General features: G+C 35.4%; 1 long non-coding RNA gene across 1 annotated transcript; it reads left to right on the top strand.

The window, feature by feature from the left end:
• Nucleotides 1-18,710: 18,710 nt before the first annotated feature.
• Nucleotides 18,711-20,875, top strand: LOC142176649 (uncharacterized). Its single transcript, XR_012705351.1, has 3 exons — nucleotides 18,711-18,835; nucleotides 19,768-19,826; nucleotides 20,510-20,875. It is a non-coding gene; the product is annotated as an uncharacterized LOC142176649 (long non-coding RNA).
• The last annotated feature ends 5,228 nt before the right edge of the window (nucleotides 20,876-26,103 follow it).

The raw sequence follows: 26,103 nt of genomic DNA, 5'->3' as shown, positions 1-26,103 counted from the left end.
GAAACCGGGGAAATTTTCTGGAACCAACTTCAAATGATGGCAGCAAAGGGTGTTCAGGCTTACCACTCTTGGTATGCAGAAATTCACTAGTGAAGAGCCTCCAGTTCCTGCTGCGGACATGCCGGATAATGAAAAGTTCATGGTTGTTGAGGCATGGAAGCAGGCAGATTTTCTTTGCAAAGGTTACATCTTAAGTGCTTTAGATGATGACTTGTACAATGTGTATAGTGCAATAAATACTTCGAAAGAATTATGGGACGCACTTAAGAAGAAGTACAAGACAGAAGATGCATGCTTGAAGAAGTTCGTGGTTGCCAAGTTTCTAGACTATAAAATGATAGATAGCAAAACTGTGGGAACCCAAGTTCAGGAGCTTCAACTTATTTTTCACGACCTTATTGCTGAAGGTATGGTCGTGAATGAAGCATTTCAAGTAGCTGCTATGATTGAAAAATTGCCTCTTTCGTGGAGGGATTTCAAGAACTATCTGAAGCACAAACGCAAAGAAATGAAGTTGGAAGATCTTGTGATACGTCTAAAGATCGAGGAAGACAACAAAACAGCCGAGAAGAAGATTCGTGGAAATTCAACGATTATGGGAGCTAATATCGTTGAGGAGACTGCTCCAAAAAGTAAGAAGAGGAAGAGGCCTTCTGGAAAAACTAAGGAGCAGAACAAAAAGAAGTTCAAGGGCAACTGCTACAATTGTGGAAAAGTTGGTCACAAAAGCCCTGATTGTCGTCTCCCGAAAAAGGATAATAAGAAGGGACAAGCCAACATAGTGGAGAAGAATGATGACATTGATGATCTTTGTGCAATGCTTTCGGAATGCAACCTTGTTGGAAATCCGAAGGAGTGGTGGATTGACTCTGGAGCCACTCGACATGTTTGTGCTGTCAAAGAAGCATTTGCGACTTACTCTACTGCTGGTCCCGAAGAAGAAATTTCCATGGGAAATAATGCAACAACCAAGATTGAAGGTTATGGGAAGATATTCCTGAAGATGACTTCCGGCAAAGTGTTAACGCTCAACAACGTTCTTCATGTTCCTACTATTAGGAAGAATTTAGTTTCTACTTCTTTACTTGTAAAGAATGGATTCAAATGTGTATTTGTTTCTGATAAAGTTGTTGTAAGCAAGAACGAAATGTATGTTGGAAAAGGCTACCTCACGGAGGGCCTTTTCAAACTCAATGTAATGGTTGTTGACAGTATGAATAAAATTTCAGCTTCTTCTTATTTATTGGAGTCAAATGATTTATGGCATATTCGTTTAGGACATGTCAATTATAAAACCTTGCGGAAGTTAATTAATTTAGAAGTATTGCCTAAATTCGAGTGTAATAAATCGAAATGTCAAATATATGTTGAATCTAAGTTTGTAAAACATCCATATAAGTCTGTTGAAAGGAATTCAAATCCTTTAGACTTAATTCATATTGACATTTGCGATATGAAGTCGACACCATCTAGAGGTGAAAAAAAGTATTTTATTACTTTTATGGACGATTGCACTAGATATTGTTATGTTTATTTGCTTAATAGTAAGGATGAAGCAATTGAAACATTCAAGCAATACAAGAATGAGGTAGAAAATCAATTGAATAAAAATATCAAAATGATTAGAAGTGATAGAGGTGGAGAATATGAATCTCCGTTTGCAGAAATATGTTCGGAATATGGAATTATCCATCAAACTACTGCACCTTACACACCTCAATCCAATGGAATTGCGGAAAGGAAAAATCGGACTTTAAAAGAAATGATGAATTCTTTATTAATAAGTTCCGGATTACCGCAGAGTTTGTGGGGGGAAGCTATCCTTACAGCTAACCGGATACTTAACAGAGTACCCCACAGCAAAACGCAATCTATTCCATATGAAAAATGGAAAGGAAGAAAACCCAAGTTGAAATATTTCAAAGTGTGGGGGTGTCTAGCAAAGGTACAGGTTCCTTTACCTAAAAGGGTTAAAATTGGACCAAAAACAGTAGATTGCGTTTTTATTGGATATGCTACAAACAGTAAAGCATGTCAGTTTTTGGTTCATACATCCGATAATCCCGGGATTCATGTTAATACGGTAATGGAATCAGATAATGTTGAATTCTTTGAAAGCATCTATCCGTATAAAACTGAAAGCGGGTCATTAAGTGAAAGACCTAAACGACCTCGGGAAGAAACAAAGGAAAATACTCCAAGTATAGAAGATCCAAGGCATAGCAAACGTCAAAAAACATCTACTTCCTTTGGACCAAATTTTGTGACATTCTTGCTTGAAAATGAGCCTCAAACTTTTAAAGCAGCTATGTCGTCTTCTGATTCAGCATTTTGGAAAGAGGCAGTCAATAGTGAGATTCAATCAATTTTGGATAACCATACATGGGAATTGGTTGATCTTCCTCCTGGAAATAAGCCTTTAGGTTCGAAATGGATCTTTAAACGAAAAATTAAAGCTGATGGCACTATTGACAAATATAAGGCAAGACTTGTTGTCAAAGGTTATAGACAAAAGGAAGGCCTTGATTACTTTGACACTTACTCGCCAGTAACAAGGATAACATTTATTAGGGTGTTAATGGCACTAGCGGCCGTGTATGGTCTTGAAATCCATCAAATGGATGTTAAAACAGCTTTCTTAAATGGAGAATTGGAGGAAGAGATTTACATGGAACAACCTGAGGGTTTTGTGGTTCCTGGTAAAGAAAAGAAAGTTTGCAAACTTGTTAAGTCGCTTTATGGATTTAAACAAGCACTCAAATAATGGCATGCAAAATTTGACCAAACAATGTTGGCAAATGGATTTAAAATCAACGAGTGTGACAAATGTGTTTACATTAAAAACACTCTAGGTCATGAAGTCATTGTTTGTTTATATGTTGATGACATGTTGATAATGAGCAAAAATATGACAGATATAAATGCTACAAAACGCATGTTGTCTGGCAAATTCGACATGAAAGACTTAGGAGTTGCTGATGTGATCTTAGGAATCAGAATTCGCAAGACTCCACAAGGTCTAGCATTATCACAGTCTCACTACATTGAAAAGGTACTTGACAAGTTCAAGTATTTAGATTTCAAAATTGTCAAGACTCCAATTAACGTGAGTTATGCACTTCAAAAGAATGAAGGTGAAAGTGACTCACAACTGGACTATGCAAGAGTATTGGGAATTTTGATGTATATCATAAATTGTACGCGACCAGATATAGCATGTGCTATTAGAAAACTGAGTCGGTTTACAAGTAATCCCAATCAAATACATTGGATGGCAATGAAACGAGTTTTGGGATATCTGAAACATACCCAAAATTATGCTTTGCATTATAACAAATATCTTTCCGTGATCGAGGGATATAGTGATGCAAATTGGATAACCGGATCATCTGAAGTTAAATCCACGAGTGGATATGTTTTCACAATTGGGGGTGGAGCAGTGTCTTGGAAATCATCCAAACAAACGTGCATCGCCCGTTCTACAATGGAATCTGAATTCATAGCTTTAGATAAAGCCAGTGAAGAAGCTGAATGGCTCCGGAATTTTTTGAAGATATTCCATTTTGGCCCAAACCTTTGGCATCTATTTGTATACATTGTGACAGTCAAGCGGCAATAGGTAGGGCAGGGAGTGTTATGTATAACGGAAAATCTCGTCATATTCGACGGAGACACAATACTGTTAGACAACTACTCTGTAGTGGTGTTATCACAATTGACTACGTAAAGTCAAGAGATAACGTGTCGGATCCACTTACAAAAGGCCTATCTAGAGAGGCAGTTGAAAGATCATCAAAGGGAATGGGGTTAAAGGCCTAGGACAAGTCATCATGGCGGTAACTCTACCTAGCAGACTGGAGATCCCAAGAGCTAGGTTCAAAGAGCTCAAACAAAGTTATGAATGACGGTTCAACATTGTTAACTAACTCAACCCATTCTCGTGATGAAGACAATGTTCAAAAACGAGGTAAAGCATTAAGGCTTTTTGATGAGTCAATAAAGCTTAAAGCTTTTAATGATTTGCTAAGTCTGGCAGGATATGACCAGATAGTGTGTCTTTAGGATTACACGTTTAGGAATCACCTATGTGAGTGTGAAGTGTAAGCCGCTTCAAGGAGAATGAAAGTAAAGGCCCATTCTCTAAGCACTCATGAAACCAGGCGGTGTTCATGGCTGAAACGAACACAACTGTGAGAACCATAAATGGTTAAGGATTGATTGTGTGACTTATGTTGTCTAGGTATACAACAAAGCTCGACGGTTCAAAGATATCAAATCTACCGATTGACCGAGTATATCCGATATAAGTTCACTACGGAAAGTTCAAAGGGAAACCTACTTATCCAGAGGCAATCAATTCTTGCTTGTAAAACACACACACGTCCGTGCATTCCTTTAAGTTTATAGTCATTCCCCATTCATGTGGGGGATTGTTGGATTTTGTTTAATAACAAAAGAAGGGTGAATGAAAAATGGTGGGGAAGAAATGGAGGGAAGTGAAATTTTGAATGAGTTCACTAGTGCACTTTGTCCCTCATTGGTAGAAAGAAAGAAAGTCTTGGTGTTTATATAGAGAAGCTCATCTTTTAGCTCTTAAAGAGCTAGTAAGAAGGCAAGCCTCGTGTCGTCGTCGTCGCTCGCTCGGCTCGGCTTCGGCTTCGGCTTCGGCTTCGGCTTCGGCTTCGGATTCGGATTCAGATTTGGAAAAGATTGACCCATTCTCGTGATGAAGACAATGTTCAAAAACGAGGTAAAGCATTAAGGCTTTTTGATGAGTCAATAAAGCTTAAAGCTTTTAATGATTTGCTAAGTCTGGCAGGATATGACCAGATAGTGTGTCTTTAGGATTACACGTTTAGGAATCACCTATGTGAGTGTGAAGTGTAAGCCGCTTCAAGGAGAATGAAAGTAAAGGCCCATTCTCTAAGCACTCATGAAACCAGGCGGTGTTCATGGCTGAAACGAACACAACTGTGAGAACCATAAATGGTTAATGATTGATTGTGTGACTTATGTTGTCTAGGTATACAACAAAGCTCTACGGTTCAAAGATATCAAATCTACCGATTGACCGAGTATATCCGATATAAGTTCACTATGGAAAGTTCAAAGGGAAACCTACTTATCCAGAGGCAATCAATTCTTGCTTGTAAAACACACACACGTCCGTGCTTTCCTTTAAGTTTATAGTCATTCCCCATTCATGTGGGGGATTGTTGGATTTTGTTTAATAACAAAAGAAGGGTGAATGAAAAATGGTGGGAAAGAAATGGAGGGAAGTGAAATTTTGAATGAGTTCACTAATGCACTTTGTCCCTCATTGATAGAAAGAAAGAAAGTCTTGGTGTTTATATAGAGAAGCTCATCTTTTAGCTCTTAAAGAGCTAGTAAGAAGGCAAGCCTCGCGCCGTCGTCGTCGTCGCTCGCTCGGCTCGGTTTCGGCTTCGGCTTCGGATTTGGATTCAGATTTGGAAAAGATTAAGTTCAAAGGGAAACCTACTTATCCAGAGGCAATCAATTCTTGCTTGTAAAACACACACACGTCCGTGCTTTCCTTTAAGTTTATAGTCATTCCCCATTCATGTGGGGGATTGTTGGATTTTGTTTAATAACAAAAGAAGGGTGAATGAAAAATGGTGGGAAAGAAATGGAGGGAAGTGAAATTTTGAATGAGTTCACTAATGCACTTTGTCCCTCATTGATAGAAAGAAAGAAAGTCTTGGTGTTTATATAGAGAAGCTCATCTTTTAGCTCTTAAAGAGCTAGTAAGAAGGCAAGCCTCGCGCCGTCATCGTCGTCGCTCGCTCGGCTCGGCTTCGGCTTCGGCTTCGGCTTCGGCTTCGGCTTCGGCTTCGGCTTTGGATTTGGATTTGGATTTGGAAAAGATTGATTGATTAATCTTTTTGGACAAAATTCTTTTCAAATATTTAATTAAATTAATTAAAGAAAATTCAAAAAAGAAAAGATTGATTGATTAATCTTTTTAGACAAAATTCTTTTCAAATATTTAATTAAATTAATTAAAGAAAATTCAAAAAAAAATTCCAACAGTCATGACTGTTCTGAAAGGTTGCAAACCTCTTCAGAGTGTCACACCTGTTCCAACAGCTATGACTGTTCTGAAAGGTTGCAAACCTCTTCAGAAACATCACCAAGTTGGCTATAAATAGACCTTCAAATCCCAGAATATTAACTTACGAAATTTTCTGAATCTTCTTCTTCTTCTGCACAAAATATTCCAGTGTGTTTTACGACCATTGAGTAGTTCGCCGATCACCAGAGTTTTAGGTACCGATACACTGGTGAGTTAAATCGTTCTATCCTGGGAGGATATATTCCAAAACCTTGGGTACTTGAGGAGAATAATTTCCTTAAGGACACACTGTGTATTCAGTGGGTTCGATTTGTTCCTACAACGTTTTTCCAGAATTTATTTTGAAGAAGTTTACTGTTTTCGAAATTTAATTTCTACTAACTTTCTGTTTCTGTTTTCAGAAAGATTATTACTTAATATATTTACTGCAATACAGATTGATAACAATATACACAGCACATCAACTCATTAGCCAGGATTACTTAATATTCATTTCTGATGCATTCTTGTACACAGTAATAATTCAAACAAAAATTACTGGAAAAACAGTAAATTAGCCAACTTTTAGAAATGTCAAATCCCAACTACTTGAATCATGTTCTAATTCTAAATTAAGATAAAGCAGAATGAGAGGGATACAATCAATTGTTTTTTCCAACTTATCTTTCTTTTTGTTCATTGCATATTCTAATATGCAAAATAACAATTTTTAACTTTAAATGCCAACGTTTACTTTGACCAGATTTGGTTAGTCTAGATGCTCAAATCTCAAACCATGAGATGGTGGCATATATTTCACCATATTTCTAACTTGAAGGCTTTGACTTTGGTGTTCTTTTTTTTTTTTCTTTGGAAGGTTTCTAAATTTGGAAAGTGCCATGATAGAGCTGGCATCATCCCTGTGTCAGCATTACCTACAACCATTACGAAGAAAATACTTATTAGTATCCAATCCATATGCACCAAAACAATGGATTACGTAACGAAGTAAATACTTGTTAGGATCTAATCCATACACCAAAATAATGAGTGCATTACATTTTATTAATCGCCAAGTAAGCAATAAAAGCACCACAACTAAGCTATAACCCAGCTTGATATCTTAAGTATATACACGGTTAATCTATATATATATTCTTATCTCAATATATCATTTATTTAATCATAATAAATTAGCATAATTTGCCCCTCGTATTTTCTTCTCCCCGATGATTGTTTATGAAAGTGGGATGATAGTGATGTCTTATCAAGGGGAACAAAAACTGCACTAAATCATACTATCAAGTATAAGTGGACTAGGTACTAGGAAAAGGAGAAACCTTATTAGGGACAGAAAATCATGCGCAACTTCAAACAACCCAAAAATGGCAAAAGATTCAGAAACCGATCTGCTTGTCGGGGCGCCAAGTACATACACCAAAAAGCAGAATTTTGACATATTTCAAATTCTTTTGCCAAAAACTTACTGTACATTTTCACACATGCTAATTAATTCAAAAGTGCATGTGCATTATATTATTTTTGGGTCATATGCATTATATTTTTCTTATTATGTTGTATAGTGAGTATCAAAGTGTTCTTGAACCAGTAGCTTATGGCAGACTGGCAATAGGGATGGCAAATGAACCGGTGCGGGTGCGGTGCGGGACGGATTTGAACCTATGTCGTGGGTTTTTCGTTTAAAATCATGCGTACATTACGGGTAGGGGTGGCAAAATGGTTCAAAAAACACAATTAACCACCCATATTATCCATTAAAAATGGGTTGGATAATGAACTTTTTAAAAACGGGTCAAATATGGATAAGAACCAATGGTAAACCAATGGATAACCAATGGGTCTAACTTTTATATTTGTAAAGCCTCAGGCGGTGCTTCATGTTAGGGAGACTAAGAATTCTCCCAATAGTGATCATATGCAAGAAGTTACCCATATTATCCACCGGTTAACCCGATTTTTATTCGTATTAAATATGGGTCGGATCGAATAATTTACCCGTTTTCGACCCGAATTATATCCGACCCGACCCGCACGCTTGTCACTCCTAGCTATTGGGTTTTGAGCGGGTGAGAATTAATAAGAGAAAAGGATAGATATGTGGTGCGAGATATGATTCCTTTAAGTAGTGTAAATAGACACTTTTGAGTGCCCTTAAAGAAAAAGCCTAATTTTGTCGATTTTCTTTTATATCTTTGCCAAAATGTCAAATTCAATTCATCCAATACGTCAGTCTCAAATGCTAAAGTGAGATTTGGAAGAATAAGAAAATATCAAAGCGAGATAAGCACAAATTAAGAAAGGAATACAATAATGATGCAAATAACAATTTTTAACTTCAAATGCCAACGTTTACTTTGACCACATTTGGTTAGTCTATAAGTTCAAAGTTCAGATGAGACATTGGCACATATTTTAACAGTGTGAACTACAGTAGTAGTTTTTTTCTTCTTGCCCCATATTTCTGATCAGTTAAATGCTTTGACTTTCTTATCACTTTGGCTGTTGTTCAGAAGTTTAATTTTTTTAAAATGATGTACGTATATAGATCTAATTTTTTAAAGAAGTGTCTTCTTCTATCATAGCTTGTTGTTTAATAAATGGGGTGGGAGATGGCAAACGTTACTTCTGACGTGGTTTGCTAAAAAAATAAAGAAGAAGATATTTTAGGCTTGGTTATTTTCTTGTTCAAAAATTGGTGATTTGGTTAAAATAACGGAACTAAAATCGGCTGAAACTCAAACACAGTTAGATTTACAAGTGGTAATTGAAAAATAGCCACGGTTTCAAAAGCAATTGAAATTTAGTCACTTTTTATTAGACATAGTTAGTTTGTATATGTGGGGGTTTCCCACATCGGTGACTTTAAGGCCTCATTTGTTTGCACTTAATGGAGGTCTGAATCTTAATCATTCAGATCTCAGATATTAAGTGCGTTTGTTTTTAAAGTCTGAATCTTAATTATTCAGATCTTAATCATTAAGTGTGTTTATTTTTTTTTACTTCACAACCTCTTAATGGGTAAGAATAGGTATGTATGATTAAAATCTATAATAGAGACTTAATTTCATTAAGATGTTATCACATATTCATTATTAACTGTCGCCACCCCCTACCATTATCAACTACCACCTTGCTACCACCACCACCATACTCGACCACCACCACCACCACCATAGTCAACCACCACCACCACCATCATCCTCAATCATAGTCGCCACCATTATCGACCATCACCATCCACCATCCCCACCACTCCGACCACCATCATTCTCACCTATAGTCAAAACTTATCCACCTCAACCACCACAACCAACCACTCCAACACCATTAACAACCATAGCTAGCACCGCCGATCATTATAACCTACCACTACCTTCCTCAATTACAAACCACCACCCGCCATTATTAACTATCACCACCCACCACCGCCATCCTCAATCGTAATCGTCACCACTATCAATCGTTAGTAGCTACTAGCATGAACCACATCAACCAAAACTACCACCAACCACCGCCTCTAGTCGACATTCACCCGTTAGCCATCACCACCAACAACTATCATATTTTTAAAAAAATTATATATTTTATTGATACAATATTAGATTAGTTACTATTCATTTGAATTTTATGTTTATTATTTTTCAAATAAAGATAAATTTTATGCATTCAGATGTTAAAAATCAAACAGTCTTAATTTTTAGTATTCAGGTCTTAATACACATCTTAATATATTCAGATGTGTATTCAAATTCGAATATCTTGATCTTAGTACATATCTTGATATTCAGATGTGTATTCAGATTTAGACGTCTTAATCTTAAAAAAAATAAATGAGGCTTAAGTCTCTTTTGAGGCCTTAAAAGGCTAAGCCCACTAAGTCATATAGAATGAGTATTTGACATACTTCTAAAAGTATGTGTAATATATATTATTATATAGATATTTAATTATATGTCAGCCATTTCTATATTCTGTGATAGTGAGACTACAATGTGCGTAGCTCATAATACAATGTAAAATTTGGCTGATCCACTTACTAAGGCATTGCCAAAAGAAGCTGTACAACATACTAGTGAAGGAATAGGGCTGAAACTCTTAAATTAAAACACAAGTGATGGGAACCCAAGTTTGAGTTAGTATACACTCTAATAATATAAGTTCAAAGGGTAATAACAAGTTATTTGTGTTGTTTAAGCACTGATCTTCTCTTAGGAGCCTTAATTCTAATGTACTGCTTACTGTTATATGAGAAGCTACAGAGCTATTACAATGACAAACTTGAAAGTGCAAACTATTACTTTGAAGAGGTTGAATTAATTCTTAATGGAATTAGCAAATGTCTGAGTAACAGAGATATAAAGTTTAAATTTCACCTATATGAATATGAAGTGGTGCCGCTTCGAATAAGACTTAAAAGGCTGGTCTTATAAATATTCATGAAATCAGGAGTAGCACATAGCCATAAAAGTTCTAAAGCTCTACATTGGATTGTTTCGCTACTTAATAATATTGTGTGTGTGATACTTTCGATTTGACAAAAGGAGTTATGGTTCAAATTGTTACAACCCATATTTTTGTACATGAAAGTACGTCGTAAGTCCGTTGATGTAAGCTCAGAAATGAGATCCTCTTGGAAAGTATATAAAGTGATTTAATGGTGTTACGTCCCATATATTTTTTACAAGACTTTAAGAGTTAATATTCAAGGATAAATATTTATAAGGGTACAAGTTGTTACACCCCCGTACTTCAGACGTTACTATCATTATATGATTATCTAATGTAAACTCAAAAAGGATGAAATCCTTCTACAAAGACAAGAAAGGTTTGCCGAAGTGTTAAGCAAGTTAAGATGACTATGAGACTTTTTAGTCATGATTTAAATGAGTTTAATGCCATGATATGATATATATGATGTTTGTATATGAAGTATAAAGTTTGATAAAAATCGGATTTAAGTTGCGGAAAAACCGACTAAGGATTTACCTTGTAATGAAGCTTTTTGAGTAATAAATTTCGTGTACTATATGAGGTCTTTTGGGGACAAATTATATACCAAATTGAAGGTCTTTGAATGTAGTTTCCAACTCTCTTAACTGTTTGCTCATACGACACCCAGATAAAAAGTTATAAGCGTTGGAAGACGAGCCAATTATAAGGTGCCAAGTAGCACCTTTTGACTTTTCAACAAAATGGAGATTATCTCCTTTATCTCGTCTGTTTCTGCATATTTCCAGAGACACGACCAAATAAGACCCCTAGCATTACCCTTAAGCTCTCTACAAGAGTTTCAAATAATACCATCATCCCGGACACGAAATCAAGAAGCAATAACACTAGAACGATCCCCACAACGTAAGTATTGCTATATTGCCTCTCTTTTTCTTTGTAGTTTGAGTTTTGGAAGGTATTTTGAAGTTAATAAAAATGCCTAATTTCTGGTTTCATGCTCTTAAACATCAAGTAAGATTGATTAATTTATTTCATAATAATTAGAACTCACGGGACAGTGATCGGAAGCCGTGGGTTCGAGTTATTTGATTTGTAATGGACTGTTTTGTGGGCTGTTTCGTGTAGCTTTTGGGTAGTATATTTTGCTGCTATTTAATGGACTTTTTGGAAGATAAATTGTGTGGAGAAATACCACCTAATGGCGAAATGATGGATTAGTCATTCTTTGTAATATTTTCGGGGCGTTGGACACTACTATAGTCGTCGTTTTTGGTATGAATTGATTAGGGTGTGTTGGGCTGTTGTAATCTAAATATAACATGGATTTCGACTTGCATCCACTTTAGCAGGTAATTATATTGTGTTCCTACAGGCGCTTAAGGTTACCTTGGCATTGGTTATGTTAAATAGATGAACTAGACATGAACTAGTGTATAAAGTTGCTAATTAAGAATAATTGGAGTTGTGGATCATTTTCTTTGTTATGGATATATGGTATAAGGCTGGAATTATTGATGAATGACTTCATTATCATGTTAATGATACTATTAAGTTAAAGCAAAAAGTCTATAAGGGATGATATGGGGTATACGAATTCCAATTGGAGCATGTCGCTCGTCGTAAAATAGTTATGACTTGTTGTTGTTTTATGGTGTCTTGTTATTGATAATTATGTATTGATGGATTTCTCTGGTAATTGTTGTTGGTATATGGTATTGGAGGAGGCTCTTGTTTTAGGGGAGATGATGCCCGAATTTATATAAACGAACAACAAGTTTAAGTTGCAGACTTAGCCTTTATTCAATACAAATTTTGAATCTCCTTATGCAATGGTAGATTGAGTTGAGTTGTTTGAAGAGTAGCTTGGGAGGTATTAAGGACTCACCATGGTTAAGGTATGTTAAGGCATTTACTTCTTTCTATTGGCATGATCTAAAGTAAAACGAACATAAACGGTATGCTAATTCATAACGGATCTACTCCTAAAAACTAAGGTTGTCCATGTTGTTATTTCCTTATAAAGTTATTCTAAGCAAGTGTGTATGATCCTTAAATCCTACTAAGGTTCATATTGATGGTAGGGATGTCCATAATGTTAATCGAAGATGCAATGACCTTACGTCACTCCGAAAGGTTTAGAACGTGATTCTATGAGTCCAACATGCATTATATATGTATCTACTTTAATCTACCGAGCCGCGCTATAGTTGGCCGGGTACGGCACCTATTGTGCAACCACTGATCAGTTGGGTTAACGAGCTCCACATGGACAGGTACGATTCTACCGAGCCTTATGATGGCCGGGTACGTTTTTACCGAGTCCTCTTTAAGGCTGGGTACGATGTGATGATGCCTACAGAGTCGTATGTTTTTAAAAGTTTATGTATATATATGTATTATGCATTTCATGTTAGTAGCCCCAGAGGCACGCAGATGTTATAGGTTGTATCTCATCTATCTCTCTTTATATTACTGTTTTTGTTTATGCTTTCCTACCTTACATACTCGGTACTTTATTTGTACTGACATCCCTTTTGCTTGGGGACACTGCATTTCATACCCGCAAGTCCCAATTGATAGGTTGGCACCTCCGAGTAGGCTATCAGCTCAGCGGAGGTGTTGGTGCACTCCACTTGCTCCGGAGTTGCCTATTTGGTCAGTATGCTTTGGATATGTATTGATTGGTATGGCGGGGCCCTATCCCGACCTTTATGATTTTATGTACTCTCAGAGACTTGTAGACAGATGTCAGGTTTATGGATACTTGTATGGCCTTGTTGGCCTATGTGTTGAGTTTACAAATGGTCATGTCGGCCTTATAGGCCCGTATGTCACATGTATAAGTTTGTATATCATGTTGGGTCGTCATATGTTGAGTATTCCCTTATGTTTTATTCTTGTTATGTCATGACGGGTTTCTGGCTCATTTACTCAAGATAGTATAATAAGAAAGATATGTTATGTTGGTCTCGGTTGAGTAAGGCACCGGGTGCCCGTCGCGGCCCTTCGGTTTGGGTCATGACAGAAGTGGTATCAGAGCAGTTCTGTCCTACGGAGTCTACAAGCCGTGTCTAGTAGAATATTGTTTATGGGTGTGTTGTGCACCACACTTATAAGCATGAAGCTACAGGGCATTTAGGACTGTCACTCTTTTTTCTTGCTCTAGATCGTGTTGTAGAGCTCAATTGTAAGAATTCAAACTTCTAAATTTTATTATATTCGTAATACAACGATACCTCATCTAAATAAACAGTTGGTATGACATTGACTGTGGTTGTGGAAGAGTTGAGTCAGAGGAACTCGATTTTGCACCATGCTTTTGATGAGCAAATGTGGGGTCTTCAGCAGATCATGTGTGTTCTAAGATGTGTAAGCTTCTTGATAAGGAGCCATAAGGCAAGAATATCTATCCACTCGTATGGTAAAAAGGAATAAGTGAATCGGAAAGTAGACACAAGTTTCAGCAAGTAAAACAAGCAAGATGACGAAGGGTACGAGGTACCTAGTTAATGAAGATTATCAGTATTTACAATTCAGGCAGAGAAATGTAAGTATTGGTGTTACCTTCAATGTTAACGGTGATATATACAATTGACCACACACATCTCAGGTGTGCCCTATGGGAGCTAACAAATATAGTTTAAAAGAAGAAGGTGATATCAAGATCCAATTCGGGTTAGAGTAACCAAAAATTATGGATGGATTGTTATCATTAACTAATGTATCCGAAGGATAGTGCAAATGTGGTAATAGATCTCCTTGTGAGACACCTAGATGGTGAGCTTTAGAATAGTACAATCAGATATGAATACTGAAATATTCAGAAATTTCAGAAGATAGGCAGTGGGATCCTAGAAGGGATAAATATTTACCTTAGTATGACTCCAACCCCGAGTAAAAAAAAGGGAGAATGTTAGGCATTCCGAAGAGCTAGTGAGATGAAGCAAGGGGAGCTAAAAGGGAAAGAACATTTTGTTAGAGTTTTCAGAATAAAGTGATAGATAAAGATATTATCCGGAGAATAAGAAGAGAGTAAATGAAGCATCCTGAGTAAGATGTAATATATGGGTGATAACATTAAATCAAAATATGACACGATGACAGAGTCTATAGTCAAGTGAAGGAAAAATACAAGAGGTGGCAGGACTTGAGGCAATAAAAGAGTATAAGACATAAAGTCATATCCTTATTTCGAGAAATGAGTTGGTGACTTCAACGTGATTACCAGGAGGAAAGGTTAGACCCCAGAGTAATAAAAATCAGTATGGGCTGGTGAACAAGATAAACTAAATATAAATTAGGGACTGAAGGATTTTATAATGATTGATATCATGAGAATTTCAGAGATAACATTCCGGCAATAATAGAATGGACAAAAAAAATAATAACCTTCAAGGTTCATTCAGGAAGATGATTTCCTAAAGCAAGCACGTGGAGCAGAGTTAAGCTTAAGGGAGTAAGTGTGCTAGTTACGCTAAGTATCACCCTTGTGCTTAATAAATTTAATTATCCCCAGTATAGAGAGGTTAGCAAGGCGAGTAAGATGTTAGTGAAAATATGAAAAAAATGGCAAGATGAAGAGGTAACTATGGAATAGTAAAGGAGAAATGCGGTAAAAGGGTGAAAGGAATGAGATAGTATCTATTCAGATCCTATAGATATGATATGACTCTAGAACATTATGCAGGCATGACACTAGAGAGAAGCGGTAAGGGTTGCGCTCCCGATGATATTGATAAATAAGTGCAAATGAACACTTGATACATAATGAGCCAATACAAGAGGTAACTTAAGACAAAGTAAATAACTAAAGAGAGATTACGCGGAATATAGATATGGGAATGGACCAACGAGTAGTTTGTAGTTGATTCAAGAAGAGCCAAGTTATGGCTATACAAGAGTTTATAAGCAAATCAGCAGATCATGCATGATAAACGTAGTGAATCCTAATCTAGTAAATTTAGTCTCGCAGATATAATGTCGTAACCTTGAGAAATATTCAGCTAGGAGTTGGGTTACTAAAGGTATCGTATAAGTGTTATGGAAATAATGGAGAGTGCCACTAAGGAAACAATCAAAAATCTGAGTTTACAAGTAACCCTACAAGCCCAAGGGCACGAGGTATGTAACTAAGGATGTTTGTAGGCGAGTAAGAACATCGAAAATTCCTTCGGGTATACAGTATACCGAGATCATAACTTTACAAGATCCAGAAGGTCTCCTTAAGTACTACAAAGAAAGACTAGCTGAGAAAATAAGGAAGAAGGCTTCAACTTAAGCATAACGATATAAAGAAGAAAAGGTCTTGTAACAACAGTCTCACTACAATATGGTATACACTCCATAAGAAAGTGGCACCTATCGTTACTAATGAACGGGAAGTCAAAAGTGATATTTGAGATCATATGAGTTATAGGAAATTCAAGTATTGGTGGGCAATAAGATAAGCCAAGTATTCATGCAACAAGTGGCATAACAACCAGGAAAAGTGATTGCTTACATTTAAAAAAAATGCTGAGAAGGCACGAAAGAAATTATTCAATCAATAATCCAGTGTTAATTACATTGTGAATGCACTTAAGACTTCAGAGTTATATCCATGCAGCATATATGTTGACATTCATACAGCTATAGGAGACTCTGGTATAAGTTAAAAGAAAGAATTAAGTCCACGTCACCTATAAAGGCTTGAATTGTTAGAAGATTATATCATTGATGCTACATAGAGTCCATGAAAGGCTAATGTAATAGCTAATACCCTAAGCTGGAGATTGGAGGATAGCCTAAGCTTAATTAAAGGCTGAGAAGGAAGAGGAAGCTCGAAAGTTACATCATGAGTCCGATTGTTAGACCTAGATGATTATAGAAATCGTGACTCAAACCATAGTAGGAACACTTTTAATAGCAGAGATATAAAAGAGATAATACAACAATTATATTCTATAAAGCTCTATAATAAAGCAATTAGAAGAGTACCAGCCTCATAAGACGTTAATACGAAGCTCCCACCAGATTATGTATGCACCAGGGTTGCAAGTATTATAGTAGAGATTTAAGGTATGGATGTGAATTCCACCAATGTAGAAGGGAGGTTATGAAATCGATAGAAGATACGGTGCGAGATTTAAAGGTAAGTATGGTAAATGTGAGTGAGAAGGTGACAATAATAGTCAAGGTCTCATGATTAAACCTGTCAAAACAAGAGAGCTGATGCTTTCCATGAGCTATAGAAAGCTCGGTACACTCTGAATGAACTCAGAGGAGTCTAAGAACATGAGCAATTAGAAGAGATGGAATACTGCCCTGGTATTAGAATAAGAGTGTAATTGTGTTAGTTAAGAGAATGATGTTTGGGCCTTCGATTGAGTAATGATTTAAAGAAAAAGGATTTCATAGATGGTACGGTATTAGAATGCCCCCCTAAGATGAATACGTTAGGATGTTATGAAAATGCAGTCATTAAAGTATAGTATCGTCCCTAGGTGCATCAAGAAAATCACTTCAGATGTTCTCCGATAAGACGTGAGCCTTAGTGACAATGTATTACATCTGAGGCGATAGTTGGAGTTGGTGAAAGACTATGATGTTTATATTTTATATCATCCAAGGAAGGTAAATGTAGTAGTCAACACCCTCAATCTTAGATCTATGTGTAGCCTATCATATTTACAGGCATAGAAGAGTGAGATAGCTTGTGAGATTCATCTGCTAGCTAATCTTGGAATTCGATTACTAGATGCAGGTGGTACCAGAGTTACTATTTAGGACATGAAAACCTCCTCTTTAGTAACTGAAGTGAAGGAATGCCAGTATGAATATCATGTGCTAGATCATTATAGAGATACAACCCCTCAAAAGGAGAAGACTTTCAAATTACAGGAGATGGAGTCATCGGATATCGAGGTCAATTATATGTTCCTAATGTGGCAGGGTGAGATGGAGTCCTCAAATATTAAGGTCGATTATATGTTCCTAATGTGGCAGGGTTGCGCCAGCACGTTATGGGACAAGCAATGAGAAAGTAACCTAGAGTTATGTAGCACACCTCGGTAATAATACCAAGGCTATAAAACAAAATATAGCAATAGTCGTACATTCATCAAAGTACCAAGCGAAGAGCTTAAGTATACCTATATATGCCTAGAGGGACATTATGTCATAGTTCTATATATGTATTCACAAACTGAAGCCAAGAGATTGGCAAAAACCTGGAGGAAAGAAAGAGAGAAAAGTCGTGCATAAAAGGACATAGTCATATAGGATACATCATAGAAGGTCGTCGAAGTTACGAGATTGGAAGAACTCCGGCCATAATTCGCGAGGTGAGAATAGGCCTAAAGGGGGGAATGCTCTGGTTTTTAAATTTATTCACAGAACAATTACCTAGATGACAAAGGACAATATTAAAGTATTCATAAAGAGCCAAATGGTATGAGAATGAGAAGCGCATCAGTCAACATTCGAGGAAGAATGCTTCAAAGGGGAGAATAATTTTACAACCCATGTTTTTGTACGTGAAAGTACGTCGTAAGTCCGTTGATGTAAGCTCAGAAATGAGATCCTCTTGGAAAGTATATAAAGTGATTTAATGGTGTTATGTCCCATATTTTTTTTGCAAGACTTTAAGAGTTATATTCAAATATAAATGTTTATAAGGGTATATGTTGTTCCACCCCGTACTTTATACGTTACTATCATTATAAGATTATCTAACATAAACTCGAAAAGGATGAAATCCTTCTATAAGGACAAGAAAGGTTTGCCGAAGTGTTAAGCAAGTTAAGATGAATATGAGACTTTTTAATCATGATTTAAATGAGTTTAAAGTCATGATATGACTATATATGATGTTTGTATATGAAGTATAAAGTTTGAGAAAAATCGGATTTAAGTTGCGGAAAAACCGACTAAGGATTTGTCTTGTAATGAAGTTTTTTGAGTAATAAATTTCGTGTGCTATATGAGGTCTTTTTGGGACATATTATATACCAAATTGAAGGTCTTGAAATTTAGTTTCCAACACTCTTAACTGTTTGCTCACACGACACCCGGATAAAAAGTTATAAGCGTTGGAAGACGAGCCAATTATAGGGTACCAAGTAGCATCTTTTGACTTTTCAACAAAATGGAGATTATCTCCTTTATCTTGTCTGTTTCTGCATATTTCCAGAGAGCACGACCAAATAAGACCCCTAACATCACCTTTAATCTCTCTACAAGGGTTTCAAACAATACCATCATCCCGGGCATGAAATCTAGAAGTAATAACACTAGAACGATCCCCACAACGTAAGTATTGCTATATTGCCTCTCTTTTTCTTTGTAGTTTGAGTTTTGGAAGGTATTTTGAAGTTAATAAAAATGCCTAATTTCTGGTTCCAAGCTCTTAAACATCAAGGAATATTGATTAATTTATTTCATAATAGTTAGAATTCACGGGACGGTGATCGGAAGCCGTGGGTTCGAGTTATTTGATTTGTAATGGACTGTTTTGTGGGCTGTTTCGTGTAGCTTTTGGGTAGTATATTTTGCTGCTATTTAATGGACTTTTTGGAAGATAAATTGTGTGGAGAAATACCACCTAATGGCGAAATGATGGATTAGTCATTCTTTGTAATATTTTCGGGGCGTTGGACACTACTATAGTCGTCGTTTTTGGTATGAATTGATTGGGGTGTGTTGGGATGTTGTAGTCTAAATATAACATGGATTTCAACTTGCATACACTGTAGAAGGTAATTATATTGTGTTCCTACAGGCGCTTAAGGTTATCTTGGCATTGGTTAAGTTAAATGGATGAACTAGACATGAACTAGTGTATAAAGTTACTAATTAAGAATAATTGGAGTTGTGGATCATTTTCTTTGTTATGGATATATGGTATAAGACTGGAATTATTGATAAATGACTTCATTATCATGTTAATGATACTATTAAGTTAAAGTAAAAAGTCTATAAGGGATGATATCGGGTATACGAATTCCAATTGGAGCTTGTTGCTCGTCGTAAAATAGTTATGACTTGTTGTTGTTTTATGGTGTCTTGTTATTGATAAATATGTATTGCTGGATTTCTCTAGTAATTATTGTTGGTATGTGGTATTGGATGAGGCTTTGTTTTAGGGGAGATGCTGCCCGAATTTATATAAACGAACTACAAGTTTAAGTTGCAGACTTAGCCTTTATTCAACACTGATTTTGAATCTTCTTATGCAATGGTAGATTGAGTTGAGTTGTTTGAAGAGTAGATTAGGAGGTATTAAGGACTCACCATGGTTAAGGTATGTTAAGGCACTTACTTCTTTCTATTGGCATGATCTAAAGTGAAACGAACATAAATGGTATGCTAATTCATAACGGATCTACTCCTAGAAACTAAGGTTTTCCATGTTGTTCTTTCCTTATAAAGTTATTCTAAGCAAGTGTGTATGATCCTTAAATCCTACTAAGTCTCATATTGATGGTAGGGATGTCCATAATATTAATCGAAGGTGCAATGACCTTACATCACTCCGAAAAGTTTAGAACGTAATTCTATGAGTCCAACATGCATTATATATGTATCTACTTTAATCTACCGAGCCGCGCTATAGTCGACCGGGTATGGCACCTATTGTGCAACCACTGATCAGTTGGGTTAATGAGCTCCACATGGCCGGGTACGATTCTACCGAGCCTTATGATGGCCGGGTACATTTTTACCGAGTCCTCTTTGAGGCCGGGTACGATATGATGATGATGATAATGCCTACAGAGGCATATGTTTTTAAAAGTTTATGTATATATATATGTATTATGCATTTCATGTCAGTAGCCCCCAGAGGCACGCAGATGTTACATGTTGTATCTCCCCTATCTCTTTTTATATTACTGTTTTTATTTATGCTTTCTTGCCTTACATACTTAGTACTTTATTTGTACTGACGTCCTTTTTGCCTGGGGACGCTGCGTTTCATGCCCGCAGGTCCAATTGATAGGTTGACATTCCTCCGAGTAGGCTATCAGCTCAGCGGAGGTGTTGGTGCACTCCACTTACTCCGGAGTTGCCTATTTGGTCAGTATGCTTTGGATATGTATTGATTGGTATGGCGGGGCCCTATCCCGACCTTTATGATTTTATGTACTCTTAGAGGCTTGTAGACAGATGTCAGGTTTATGGATACTTGTATGGTCGTGTTGGCCTATGTGTTGAGTTTACAAATGGTCATGTCGGCCTTATAGGCCCGTATGTCACATGTATAACTTTGTATATCATGTTGGGTCGTCATATGTTGAGTATTCCCTTATGTTTTATTCTTGTTGTCTTATGACGGGTTTCTGGCTCATTTACTCAAGATAGTATAATAAGAAAGATATGTTATGTTGGTACTCGGTTGAGTAAGGCACCCGGTGCCCGTCGCGGCTCTTCGGTTTGGGTCGTGACAGAAATCTTAGGATACCAATAACTTCGTCCAACTTTAAGGTATTTGCACTAGTGAAAAGTTCAAATCTACACAAGATACTTCCATTATACACGATATCATGATACATATACAAACTAGTGGGGGATTGTTAGACATAGTTAGTTTGTATATGTGGGGGTTTCCCACATCGGTGACTTTAAGTCACTTTTGAGGCCTTAAAAGGCTAAGCACACTAAGTCATATAGAATGAGTATTTGACATACTTCTAAAAGTATGTGTAATATATATTATTATATATCTAAATGACTTGGACTTGGACTTGGACGCGGGTCGGGTCGGATCTTTAAATAAAGGTTTTATTTTTATATTTATTTTTTGGAGCAGTTTCCGATTATTTAAATTCGAATTTAAATTTGAATTTAAATAAAACAGATATAACTGTTCGTATAGGAGTGTGACTTTTCTGAAAAGTCTTCTCTTGAATTCTATAAATACAAGGAGACTCCAAGAGCAGCGATATTCAATTTTTTTGCAAGTGTAATTCTGGCTTTGTTGTATCCTGACGGAGAATTGCTTGTAATACCCTAAAGAATATACGGGCAATATCTTTTGAAAGATAGTGATATTTCAAGCCTCAAAGCTATACTTCTCTTTTAATCTTCTGTAAGTTTTCTAACACTTTTCATGTAAAGATAAATCTGAACGAAAATACTGTTCAAAATCCGAAAAATATTCCAACATAATATACTGGAGTTCCAGTATAATATACTGGAGTTCCAGTATAATATACTGGACTTCCAGCCTAATATACTGGTCCAGCATAATATGCTGGAAGTCCATAAACATGTGCTCCAATCTCCAGTATATTATGCTGAAACTTTTTGTGTGTTGGAGTTCTAGCATAATATGCTGGAAGTTCATACACAGGTGCACCAATCTCCAGTATATTATGCTGGAACTTTCCGTGTTGCAGCAAAATAGTGACTATTTTTCAATGACTTTGCAAACGCAGACTATTTTTTTACTTACCAATCCAAAAACTGGTTAACTCGTACTATTTTCACCCTAAAATCAATTATCTACGGGGTTTGGGGCCAACAACTGAAAACTAGTAAGAGAAAATTAACGAAATAGCAACAAATCGATATTACTTATAAATAATTTTCCATTAAGTCATGCTATACAAAATAGTCAAAAAAGCTATCAAAGATATTCAACATTTAAAAACCTAGGCAAAAGAGGATTTTTTTCAATAGATATGGTTAGAAAACACATGGATGAGAAGATATACAGAATTTTGAGAAAAAATAAAGGTAATTTGGACTGGTTTGGAATCAAAATTCATTATCGCTGATATATAATACTCAAAAAACATAGGCAAAAAGGATATTTTTTGTATGATAGGAATTCGTTGAAAAGACATAGATGCAGCAATATACAAAATTTAAGGTGATTTGGACCGATTTAGAATCAAAATTTGTAGTTGAAATTGGGTTTATAATTTTCTCTATGCCAAATGTATCTTACATATATCTCATATGTATCTCCCACACAAGTATACATGAATATACAGTGGATAAACATTGATACAAAATACATATGGGATCACATACCATCTTCTTCCATATTGATCTTCAACTTCAAATTTGGCTCAAATTTCAATTCAAACCACCATAGATCTCCGCAAAAATCGTCTCAATCTGAGAGTCAAACTCATTGAGATGTACCCAATATATTTCAACAACACCCACTCGAAACAAATTCTAACTTTGATAACCCGAATTTCTAACTCAAGCTTAAGCAAACATCAATGGAGTTAAAACTTCAAATTACCTCTAATCTTCTTCAAATTTATTATATTGCCATGTCTTAAATTTATAAAGAGCATGCAATTGATTTTTTATTTATTTTTTTGGACTTTTATATTATAATATATGTGTTGTGTGTTTATTGTTAGCTAGTATTTGATCATGTTTCTACTCAGTTACAGTAGTTCATGAACTAATTTCTCTATTAAATTTTGACTCATTTCAAATATCATCTGGGAAATTGTAATCTGAAGTGCTAATCATCAGGGAAATATCCTTTAGTATTTTACACCAATTAAACAATTTAACTATAAGGTCACAAATTAAAGTAAAGAAATATAGTATCACTTAATTATGATTATATGAAAATAATTTATATACAAAGACACATTTATGTATTTATTTGTCTGGTATAAAAAATTAGTTTGAGTAATTTTTTTTTCGGACACTAATGTCGTATGGAGGATGCATCACATCAAATCAAACCAGGTTTACGAAAAAGATATGCTTTAATTAGGGGCACAAAATCATTCTCAACTGCGACGATCAAAATGGCAGCAGATTTGCTTGTCTGAGCACCAAAAACCAACCAATATAATTATTTTATAAATTTAGTGGTTTTAGCCAAATGTAAGTTGGATAACAATCAATAACGATTGACCTTTTTTTATTTGATTAAACCGATAATGAGATTGAGAGAAATGATTTTTTCTTGAAAAAACTCTCATCGTGATGTTTAAAGTTTTTGTTACTATTTCACTGTGACACTGATTTAGACACATGCCTATGTATCCAGTGTTTCGGCAAAATTCATAGTTAACCGAATCGAAAAATCGAACCAAGCCGAAAAGTCAAATCAAATCGATTAAAAAATCTGATTTGGTTTGGTTTGGTATTGAGTAAAAACACCCAAACTAATTTATATATATATTTTAAGACTTTATGTAAAATTTTCTTTAAAAAATGTCTAGAAATATTTGGGATTCTCTTGCAGGATATAAATTTTAATAGAATATGAAGTGCTCCATATTTATTGACCTTAAATAATGGGTTGTATGATTACTCTCTTATCAGATATTATTGAAATGCGTCTATCTATTTGTTCTTCCATATTCATATCATATATTAAGATCTATTAAATTTTTATATCTTTTTCGAATGTGAAGTGGTTATTATATTTAGGTATCATATTGAATTTTATGTTTAATTACTAAATTTGGTTAACCTGAAAGTGTATATCAACGAAAAATTATTGTCACACGACTAAAAAAATAACTATTATGCGTTACTAATAGAATTTTCCCATAAGAATATTTTAATCGATAATATGTTTGTCAATTTTTTTTTATATTTTTACTAAATAGATATTTACTTATCAAATATTTGACAAAGTAAGAATGGAATAATATGTAAGTAACAAAAAACCTGAAAAATCCGACAAAACCGAACCAATCCAAACCGATATAGTTGGTTTGGTTTTGATAAAAGCCGAACCAACCCGGTCCATATACACCCCTAGTTTTGGCATTTCATACATGTATGTGTAGGGTTGTGCATAATTTGGTAAACACCGAATTACCGTACAGAAATCAAAAAAAATTATATTTGGTATTTGGTTTAAGTACTTAAAAAAATTGGTATTTGGTATTTAAAAATGAAATACTGAAACATCGATATCGTACCGAAATATATAATAAGTTACACGATACACATATTATTGATTACAAAATGAATATTAAAGTTCTAAATTTTATTTTTCGTCATTTTTTATAATTTCCTTTAACATTAATCCCCTATTTCTCCAATTATACTTGACTTTCCCCCATTTTCTTTCGTTGCCTACTTATGTTTCAACCTTTCTCCCATCTAAATTTAACATTTTTAGTTTTCATAGTTTTTACTATATTATAACATTTTTATTTTCGTAGTGGTGGGTACCTTACTTAAGAATATTACAGTCTATGACTTTATGCACTGTTAATATTCGAGTTGAACAAAGCGAATTTACCAAACTGAATAAACCGAAAGAAAAAAACCCGAACCATACCGAATTTAATTAGGTATGGTATTGGTATAACATTTTAAGAAATTAAATACCGAAAATATTAAACTGAAATGTCTAAATACCGTATCATACCGACCGACGAACACCCCTATGTATGTGTGTTAAAGAAATAAGCAAAGATAAAATTAAATATGTCATCAGAGTCCAAACTTTTCTGTATTTAAAAAATAAAAAAATAACAAAAGCTCAAAACCCTAAGAATCTAAATATTGAATGCACCACTGAATATATATTACATTTCTTGCAAGGATTCATTATTACAACACTATAATTAATTATTCGGGTTATCATGCTATTTCACTAAGTCATATACTATTAATTAGTTAAAGACTAGTACCATTTTCTTTCTTTATATTACGAATGAAGTTAGTCAACATCCTTATCAATGAGCCAATAAATTGTGTAGTATATTAACAGTTTCCTATGGTTCAGAGAAACCAAGAGAAGGAAGAACGAGTAGGTGCACATTTTAATATAACATTAAATAAAACAAAGCCATCATTTTTGACCCACTGGCACATGGGTTTCCTTTAGAAGACCTGTTATATTATCAATCGCAGATTTTTCCAATTTTAGGCTGTTGAATGAGCTATGAAAGGTCAATAATCCAGTTATTACAACTCATATTTGTCATGGCATCTGCAGGTCAACTTATTAGACAAATAATACACACTGAATACAAATGTTCTTTTTAAATAAAAGTATAATAGTGTTTTGTGTGTACTCAACTATTTCTGCCTTTTGTCTATAGAGTCAAAACCAAACCAGACAGTCAGATACAAATGTTCAATAAACGTTTTTGTTAGTTTTCACACCATGTTGAAGTAAACAAAAAATAAGCATTGACTTTTGCATTTTTCTTTAGTGGTGGAGAGGTTTGTGGGCATTTCCACTTTCAAAGTCAACATAGAAACTGCAACTAGTACTTGAATATTGGTTTTCCCTTTTTTTTAAACCCCAGAAAATCAGCAGCTGTTACAGTCTTTGTCATAGTCTCTGTCCTTCGGGTAAGCACTTTATGCTTACTGGGTAAACTCCCTGCTATGTAATAGCCTGCAAATCATATTGGAAATGTAAATCGCACTAGGCAAGCCGTGTGCGCAAACTCGACCCAGAAGATATTGAGGAGGGATAGATCCCAGGTTATTTGTACGGATGACCGCCCTCCAAACCAACTGGGCCATCCGTAGGGATAATATTGGTTTTCGAGCAAGTTATTTTACTACACTTTTCGCACTAAACTGTTCACACTCAAAACTTGTATTTATATATTATTGGTCAA

This window comes from Nicotiana tabacum, chromosome 22 (assembly GCF_000715075.1).
Source record: "Nicotiana tabacum cultivar K326 chromosome 22, ASM71507v2, whole genome shotgun sequence".
NCBI classification, from domain to species: domain Eukaryota; kingdom Viridiplantae; phylum Streptophyta; class Magnoliopsida; order Solanales; family Solanaceae; genus Nicotiana; species Nicotiana tabacum.
The sequence above is the reverse complement of the archived record's forward strand: the minus strand, read 5'-3'. Positions and strand labels throughout refer to the sequence as shown.